General features: G+C 42.5%; 1 protein-coding gene across 2 annotated transcripts in view; it reads right to left on the reverse strand.

Annotated features, from left to right (window-relative positions):
- The window catches only part of TECPR2 (tectonin beta-propeller repeat containing 2), a 98,529-nt gene that overhangs the window by 88,755 nt on the left and 613 nt on the right, over positions 1 to 9,161 (reverse strand). The window lies entirely within an intron of this gene.

The following is a 9,161-nucleotide window of genomic DNA, read 5'->3' on the forward strand; positions in this document are numbered from 1 at the left end:
AACTGCTCCCATTTCAACAATCTTCTTTCCATCTTCAAGTATCAGAGAAGAATAGGAGCAGAAAAGGCTTTGTTACCTCAATGAGTCTGTGCATGCAAACACACTGATAAGTTTGCATAATTTACATAATGTTTTTAAAATGAAATCTTCTTTTATAACAGTCATAAATGTTTACTGTTAAAAAAACTGGAATATGGAAAATTACAAGGAACTAAATAAATGCCACTCATAACCGCCCCCCCCACAGAGATGCGCTATGTATACAGACGGCTACAGACAGGCAGGCACACACTCAATAAATCACAAGCACTTGCCCTGTCATTAAATTCTCCCCTAGGACGTGATTTTTCAAGACTCTATAGAAAAACTGCAGAGGACACACTGTATACATAAACCAAAAATTTCCCAACCAAAATGTTTTACTTTCTACTTTAGCAGGCAAGGCCTCCTAGGAAGCAAGTGGAAATACTAAGCAGTTCACAAATGTCAGCTGGTACAATTTTCCTCCTTTAAAAGGCATTTTCCAGAAAGTAGCTTTGTCAAAATATGACATTTATATTTTAAAAATTAATTCACTTGATGTGATACTATTAACTGACAGCTCCATAATCTCTGCAAGGGGATTTCAGACTGCGGTCTGGTTCGAAGAGGGCCAGAGGATTCATCCTGAAACAGCTACAGAGCAGGCACACTGTTCTAACTTGGATTGCATGTTTATTTGTGGTGGCTTAGTAGGTACTAATGGATAATATAGAAGGTCAGAGTCCCTGGAATCATCTCTTTGGCACAATCAATAATAATTCTATCAGCTTCAAAAATGTATAAGGATCCCTCCCTCACTTACCAGGTCTCAGCAGAGATTAAAAATGATCACAGGGCACCTGGGTGGCTCAGTTGGTTGAGCAGCTGCCTTTGACTCAGGTCATGATCCCGGACTTCCAGGATCGAGTCCCGCATCGGGCTCCCAGCTCCTTGGGGAGTCGGCTTCTCCCTCTGACCTTCTCCTCTCTCATGCTCTCTCTCACTCATTCTCTCTCAAGTAAATAAATAAAATCTTTAAAAAAAAATGATCACAAATCTGTGGCAGATAATGGGCTGTATAATCAAATTCTGAATCAGTTTTTCGAGCTGAAATCCTAGCGCTCAGCCCTGACTTCTCCTTCTCCCTCTCCTTCACCCCTACAACAACTCCTCACCTCACTCCATTCACTCTATTTCCTAACCTATGTCACACCTGTCCCTTTCTCACCATCTCTGTGGCCACACCCAAGATGAAGCCATCACACATCGCACCTGAACCTCTATAGCATTCTTCTGACGGCTCTCCTGCTTCCACACCTGATCTCTAGGACCTGTGCTCTTACAAAGCAGTCAGAATGAACTCTGTGACTTCATCAAAATCAAAACCTTCTGGGGACGCCTGGGTGGCTCAGTTGGTTAAGCAGCTGCCTTCGGCTCAGGTCATGATCCCAGGGTCCTGGGATCAAGTCCCGCATCGGGCTCCTTGCTTCTCCCTCTGCCTCTGCCTGCCTCTCTGTCTGCCTGTGCTCACTCGCTCTCTCTCCCTCTGTCTCTGACAAATAAATAAATAAAATCTTAAAAAAAAAAAAAATCAAAACCTTCTGTGCTCCTAAAAAAAAAAACCACCCTACCAACACACTGAAAAGACAACTCACAGAACTGGGATAAATATTTATTAATCACATATCTGATAATGCATTTGTACCCAGAATATATTAAAAAAAAAAAAACCTCTTAAACCTCAATAATAAAGAAACAATTCTTAAATGGGCAAAGGATCTGAGTACACATTTCTCCAAAGAAGACATAAAAATGGCCAATAAGCACAGTAAAGATGCTCACCATCATTAATCATCAGGGAGATGCAAAACAAAAGGACAATGAGCTATCACTTTAAATACTAAGATAGTTATAATAATAATAATAATAATAATAATAAAGACATAATATATATTAGCAAGAATGTAAAGAAACTGAAATCCTCATACACTGCCGGTAGAAAATAAAATGATAAGGCAGCCACTATGAAAAAGCCTAGCAGTTAAAGCAGAGTTACCACATAACCCAGCAATACAAACACAATAACACATACAGACATACAACTACACAAGAATATTATGAAGGTAATAATATTAAAAGTAAAAATATTGGGGCACCTGGGTGGCTCAGTGGGTTAAAGCCTCTACCTTCGGCTTGGGTAATGATCCCAGGGTCCTGGGAACAAGCCCCACATCTGCTCTCTGCTCAGCAGGGAGCCTGTTTCCTTTCCTCTCTCTCTGCCCGCCTCTCTGCCTGTTTGTGATCTCTGCCTGTCAAATAAATAAATCTTTAAAAATTTAAAAAAAAAAAAGTAAAAATGTTTAAGGGGTGCCTGGGTGGCTCAGTGGGTTAAGCCTTGGCCTTCAGCTCAGGTAATGGTCTCAGGGTCCTGGGATCAAGCCCTGTATCGGGCTCTCTAATCAACAGGGAGCCTGGTTCCCCCTCTCTCTCTGCCGCCTCTCTGCCTAGTTGTGATCTCTGACAAATAAATAAAATCTTTTAAAAAAAAAAAAAAGTAAAAATGTTTAAAAATACCAATTATCCATCAAAATAACAGTATATCCATACAATGGAATATGAATCAGAGGAGTGAAGTTCTGATATATGCTACAACATGATGAACTTTGAAAACATGGCACTAAGTGAAAGAAGACAGACACACAAAACCACATATTGATTCCATTTATATGAAATGCTCAGAATAAGCAAACCTATACAAACAAAAAGTTAATCAGTGACTGCCTAGGATGGGAGTGGGGGTGACTGCTAAATGGTATGGGGTTTCTTTTGAGAGTAATGACAAAGTTCTTTATGGACACTGGGAAAGTTATGTGCTATGGTGAGTGCTGTGAAGTGCGTAAACTTGGTGATTCACAGACCTGTACTCCTGGGGCTAATAATACATGTATGTTCATTAGAAAATAAAAAATTATAAAAAAATATTTAAAATTTTAAAAATTGATTGTAGTGATGGTTTCATATCTCTGGGATATACTAAAAACCACTGAATTGTACACTTTAAATGGGTAAATTTTATGGTATGTAAACTATATCTCTTTAAAAAAAGGGAGGAGAAGGAGAATAAACAGCTGTCCAACACCCATTCATCCTAAAAACTTCTGTAAACAGGAATAGAGAGGAATTTCCTCAAGCTGTCAAGGAATATTTAAAAAAAGCAACAGTTAACATCATTCTTAATAAGACACTCAAAGCTTCCCCATAAAGATCAGGTACAAGGGAAAGACCTCATGTCACCACTCCTTTCCAACATTATACTGGAGTTCCAGCTAATGCAATAAGACAAGAAAAAGAAATAAAAAGTATACAGTTTAGGAAGGAAGAAATAAAACTCTCTTTGCTTGCAAATGACATGAGCATCTATGTAGAAAGTCTTGAAGAATCAACAAAAAACTCCTGACACTAATAAGCAATTGTATCAAGATTATACTACAACTTAACATACAAAAGCCAACTGCTTTCCTATATACCACCCACCTATGACAAATGAAATTTGAAATTAAAAACAATTCTATTTACATTAGCACTGCCCAATTGAGATACTTAAATATAAATCTAACATAATATCTATAAGATCAATATGAGGAAAACTACAAAACTCCCATGAACAAAATCAGAGAACTAAATAAATGGAAAGATATCCCATGCTCTCTGGACAGGAAGATTCAATATTGTCCAGATGTGAAATCTTCCCAATTTGCTCTACAAATCTGATGCAATCCCAATCAAAATCTCAGGCAAATTATTTTGTGGGTATCAACAAAACTATTCTGAAGTTTATATAGAGAGGCAAAGAACCAAAATAGCCAACCCAGTAGAAGGAGAAGAACAAAGCTAGAAGACTGATACTACCCGACTACCAAACATACTATAAAGCTATAGTAATCAAGATAGTGTGGTATTGGCAAAAGAACAAATACACCAACAGAACAAAAGAGAGAGCCCAGAAATAGACTGGCACAAATATAGTTAACTGATTCTTGACAAAGCAGCAAAGGCAATAAATGGAGTAGAGACAGTCTTTTCAGCAAATGATACTGAAACAATGGACATCCACATACCAAAAAAAAAAAAAAAAAAAAAGAGATTCTAGACACAGAACTTATACTCTTCACAAAAATTAACTCAAAATGGATCACAGGCTTAAATGTAAAGCACAAAACTATAAAGCTCCTACAAGAAAACATAGGAGAGGGGTGTCTGGGTGGCTCAGTTGGTTAAATGTCTGACTTCAATAGTGATCTTGGGGTCCTGGGATTGAGTCCCATGTCCGGCTCCCTGCTCAACGGAGAGCCTGCTTCTCCCTTTCCCTCTGCTGCTGCCCCTGTTTGTGCTCTCTTGCTTGTTCTCTCTCTCAAATAAATAAACGAAATCTTTAAAAAATACACAAGAGAAAACATGGATGACTTTGAGTATGGTGATGACATTTTAGATGCAACACCAAAGGCATGATCCATGAAAGAAATAATTGATAAGCTAGACTTCATTAAAACTAAAAAGCTCTGCAAAAGACAATCTCAAGGGAATGAGAAGACAAGCCAGACTGGGAGAAAATATTTGCAAAAGACTTACCTGACAAAGGCCTGCTACCCACAATATACAAAGAACTCTTAAAACTCAACAATAAGAAAACAACCCAATTTAAAAATGGGCCAAAGACCTAATAGACACCTCACCAGAAAAGACATACAGATGGCAAACAAGCATATGAAAAGGTGTTCTACACCATATGTCATCAGGGAAATGAAAATTAAAATGAGTTATATGCCTATTAGAACAGCCAGAATCTCCAACACTGAAAACACCAAATGCTGGTGAGAATGTGGTGCAACAGGGACTCTCATTCGTTGCTGGTGGGTATGTGAAATGGTACAGTCACTTTGGAAGACAATGTTTTTGTTTTGTTTTGTTTTGTTTTTACAAAACTAAACAATCTGGGGTGTCTAGCTGACACAGTCTGTAGAGCATGCAACTCTTGATCTTGGGGTCGTGAGTCTGAGCCCCATACTGGGCACTGAACCTACTTAAAAAAATAAAAAACTAATCTAAACATAATCTTATTATATCATCCAGCAATTACATTCCTTGGTATTTATCCAAAAGAGTTGCAAACTTATGTTCATATACAAACCTTCACCCCGATATTTATACCAGCTTTATTCATAATTGTTAAAACTTGAAAGCAACTAAGATACCCTTTGGTAGGTGAATGTATAAATAAACAACGGTATATTCAGATGATGGACTATCACTCAGTATTAAAAAGACATGGACTGGGGCGCCTGGGTGGCTCAGTGGGTTAAGCCTCTGCTTTCGGCTCAGGTCATGATCTCAGGGTCCTGGGATCGAGCCCCACATCAGGCTCTCTGCTCAGCAGGCAGCCTGCTTCCTCCTCTCTCTCTGCCTGCCTCTCTGCCTACTTGTGATCTCTCTCTGTCAAATAAATAAATTTAAAAAAAAATAAAAAATAAAAAATAAAAAGACATGGACTATAAGCCAAGAAAAGAGAGAGAGGAACCTTAAATGCATATTACTAAGCAAAAGAAGCCAATCTGAAAAGGCTACATCCTGTATTATTACAACTATGCAGCGCTCTGGAGAAGGCAAAACTATGGAGGCAGTAGATCAATGGCCGTCAGGGGCTGTGCGGGGAGGGGAAGGGATGAATAAACTAAATTAAAAAACACAGACTTTTAGGGCAGCGAAATACTGATACCATAATGACAGACACATGTCATTACACATTCATCCAAACCCACAGGATGTGCGCCACCAAAAGTTAGCCCATAAGTAAATGACGGACTCTGGTTGATTATGATGTGTCAGTGTAGATTCGTCAATTGTAAAAGATGTTCCAATGTTGATACTGGGGGAGACCAAGCATGTGCAGGGATATACGAGAAATCCGCACCTTCTCTTCAACTTTCCTGTGAACCTAAAACTGCTTTGAAGAAAGTCTTTTTTTTTTTAAATAAGAGTTCTTCCAAAGAGAAAGAGGTAGGTCTCATACTACCATCTGATTCAAAATTCCTCAGGGGTTCCCCAGTGCTCCCAGAAAAACCCAATGCCTTTCAGGGCCTACATAAGGCTCTGCGTGGCCAGCCTTCCTGGCCCGTCCCTCACATACCTGTCCCTCCCAACCTGTCTGCTAAGCTCCTGCGGCACTGACCCACTCTCTCCCTACTCAGGCCTCTATTCCCTTTACTACAGTGATCTTTCCTCTCACTTCCAAACCTGCCTTCACAAAGGGCCTCCCCGAGCACAGCATGCAGTCCTTCGGCCCCTCCTCTCTGTCATGTCACTGTGTGTACATCCTTCATACTCTCATCACAAGCTTTACTCCCTTTACTTGCTAAGCAGGTTAATGATCATCACTCCTGAAAATATAAGCAACAAATATAAACCCTGATAACCTAACAATAGCTTTGGCACAGAGTAGATACTCAATAAAGACTTGCTGAATGAATAATACAATGTTAACTTCAGGTCTTACAGCAAAGGAATATTCCCCATCCAATCTTTAAAATCAATAGTGCTTCCTTGGTCACAAATATTTCCATTAAAATGACAAGACACCACTCTGCAACATTCTTCTTCTAGTCAGGATGCTTCCCTCTCCCAGGGGTACCTACCATCAACCCCCTATACCTGCAAGGGGGTCAGTGGATCTTCATGCTGACTGACAGCACCCTAATGCCACCTCGGTGGGCAGATCTTCAAAACTGGAGCAAGGCTATCAGTACATAGTCTAAATCATTCACTTAGTACTACAGGAACCATGAGTTTCCCGAGCACTCTACAACTCAAATGGTTTAAGGACTATCTCCCAAGTCTCTAGGAAGACAATAATGTCCCTGTTGTATAGTCTATTCTTAAAGTCTGGCCACAACATCTATCATTCTTTCAAGTGTTAAAATTTCACAGCTGAGCGTAATGAAACTGAAGAAGTCACTTACCCTCCAGATTAAATTTTGTGATTTCCCTGCTGCCACATCTGTCACTAGCTAGCCAGACAAAAGCATGGGAGGAGAACATTTTAAAAAATGGTCTGGGGGCACTGGGGGGTGGTCAGTTAAGTATCCGACTCTTGACTGCAGCTCAGGTCATGATCTAGGGTCTGGGCTCAGTGAGGTGTCTACTTGCGACTCTCTCCTCTGCCCCTCCCCCACACTCTCTCTCTTCTCAAATAAATAAAGCTTTAGAAAAACGAACGGTCTGTGTCTAGCCAGGCCACTCTTCCTTCCACACACTCCACAGTGCAGCTGCAAAGGGCTTCCTGCCACAGTCCCTGAACACGCCAAGACCCGTAGGCCTTTGCAAAGACCCGGTCCTCCTTTCCCGCTCCCTCCAACACACACACTGTAAGAGCTAGTTCTCCCCTAGGAGACCTTCACAGACTGCCTCTGACACTACGTTGGTCCTTCTCGGCTCTCAGAGAACATTCCGCACCTCATCATCACACAGCAGCCCATCGTTTGTTTTCCAGCTTCTCTAATGGACTCGTAGTAGTCTTCACCCATGGCCTTCTCGTCTGTATGCTTTGCGGAGCTTCCAAAGACCACCAGTGTCTGGTACAACCAGCCCTCAACCACTGTTTGTTCAACTGAGCTCTCAAAACACTATGCCAGGATTCCCCAAGGATAGCAACCCAAAATACAAGACCACGCTTCCTCAGTTGCAGCCACCATTTTGCAAAAGTTCACTGGTCTCTTAAGCCCAGGCCCATCCGTTTCAACTGAACACACACTTTGAACAATGGCTCACTTCCACCTCAGCAGTCGCGGAACTGTTAACTACTCCCTCCCGATTCTACCAAGCTCCTTGTGCTTTGCAGTATCTAGAAATCTCTCCACGCTTGAACCAAAGCTTGTTTTCATTATACGCATAACTGTTAGCTGATCTTTCCTTCACGTTTCCAAGCTCAGTCAACAGAGCTCGTCTGACGCCTTCCCCCAGTCCTTCCTTTCCCCCAGTTCCAGTAGCCCTCCAGTCCAAACCATACAGAAGCCAATCTAAAATTGGCTTCCTCAGACTCAGAAGGGTTACCCTTCTAGGAGAGGACTGGAAAACAAATCCAGTAGAGGCCCATATTCTATTGGAAAAGACAAGATTGCTACAAAGTAACTTAAACCTAAGAAAGCTACTTACCGGTCACCCCTTCAGGAAGACTATCCTTATCCCATCTTCCCCACCACAGTCTCAAAGCCAGTCCTGAAAACTGAGGTTAAGCAACCCCTATACCTGCACAGGCTGGTTCTCAGGTTAGAAAACTCCCTGAGGGCAGGGACTGGGACTACAGCATCCCTAGAACCCCGAACGTTGCTGACATACAACGGACCCCAAACAATACCTGGTGAGTGAACAAACATGGGATGTAAGCCGGGCTATCAAAAAACCCACAAGGTCAGAAGCTTATCAAGGTGCACTTTGCTGGGTGTGGAAGAGTGCAAAAAGCTTAGGAGACCAGGAGACAATGGTGACCACACAAGATAGAGGGGCTTCACTCCCAGATTCTGCTCATGCTGGGTGCGTGGGCCCAGGCTGGGACCCCCACATTCTGCCAACAGATGGAACAGAAGGGACAGAACAGAGTAAGATTCCTGAGTCTCAGCAAGAAAGTGAGGGAGAACAAAGAGCGGGGAAGAGAAGTGTTAGTAGGGCCTGTGGGTAACTGCAGCGGGGGCCGCGCCTTACTCAAGTCTATCAGGTGCCAGGCGCTGTGCCCCTCAGCACTTACAGGCACTGACCCATTTGCTCCTCCCACCAACCCAGGGGCAGAAACCGTCACCATCTCCTTCTACCGACGAGGAAACAGCAGCGCAGCGAGGCGGTACCACTTGCCCCGAGCGCACAGCTAGGAAGGGGCAAGTGCTGTGACCCGAACGCGGGTCTGACTCCAGGTACCCCATTCCTGAAGCCTCAGCACCTATTCGGCCTCCCACGCCCCAACGTAGCACTGACCAGGCGTCCTCCGTTTACCCATTTAACGACCACCTCCTGAGCACCTACTGGGTACGTGCCAAGGTCTGTGCCGGCAGCGGCGGTGCGCGGCGGAGGGACCGGACTGGCAGGGTCGGGGGACT

This window comes from Mustela nivalis (assembly GCF_964662115.1).
Source record: "Mustela nivalis genome assembly, chromosome: 6".
In the NCBI taxonomy this organism is placed as follows: Eukaryota; Metazoa; Chordata; class Mammalia; order Carnivora; family Mustelidae; genus Mustela; species Mustela nivalis.